This window comes from Etheostoma spectabile, unplaced genomic scaffold (genome assembly GCF_008692095.1).
Source record: "Etheostoma spectabile isolate EspeVRDwgs_2016 unplaced genomic scaffold, UIUC_Espe_1.0 scaffold337, whole genome shotgun sequence".
Lineage (NCBI taxonomy): Eukaryota > Metazoa > Chordata > Actinopteri > Perciformes > Percidae > Etheostoma > Etheostoma spectabile.
In genome coordinates, this window is record NW_022605587.1 from 255,143 (window position 1) to 255,993 (window position 851).

Here is an 851-nt window from a genome sequence, read left to right on the forward strand (position 1 = left end):
CACTACTTGACACAACCATCAATGTTTCTCAAATCTAAGACCTAGTTAAAAGTCACAAGGACAAACACACTCAGACTTCAACCACGTTCTCCCAAAAACCACCTTGTGACACAAACAATAACACTTAAAACAACTAAAACACGGGCAAGGCAAAACAGCAGTGACACTCGGACTTTGTGTACTTGGCTTGGCTTTGGCTGTACGAACAAAACAGACAGACATTAGACCTTACGTTGTTCACCAAAAGTGGAAAACAAGGTCACCACAACTCACTCTAGGTGTAGCACCACGAGACCCAGCACACGACACACGCAGACGCCTATGGCATTGGTGTCAGCACCGAGACCACAACGCAGAAAACAGAGAAGGCAGACAAAGAGACAGTGAGCTCTTTCGGCGGAGCCTTTATTTCCGCCTTGGTCACGTGACCGTTCACATGACCAACCTCTAACCAATCGGTTACAGTTGGAACCCTGGTCACTAGCTCATTGTATTCTTGCATGACAGACAACCCTGTGAGAGGCGCTGTAGCTTAGTGGTTAAAGCACCTGTCTTGTTAACAGGAGATCCTGGGTCCACATCCCAGCAGTGCCTGATAATCAGTTAATGCTTATGTTATCTCCACTACAAAGAGTGTGTATATTTGTTTTTGCTATAGTAATTAACAAGCATTTTTAATTTTGCCCAGTTGTGGCCTGTTGAGGGGCAATAAAGAAATGAATGGATTGAACCCATTTTTTAATGCTTTTAAACCTTGTTTTATTCGGGCTGAACATGGCCCAGGTGTACACCAGGACCCTGTGGAACTGTTGGGTGGGGTTTCAGGTGTTTGATGCTAAATGAGGTCAGAG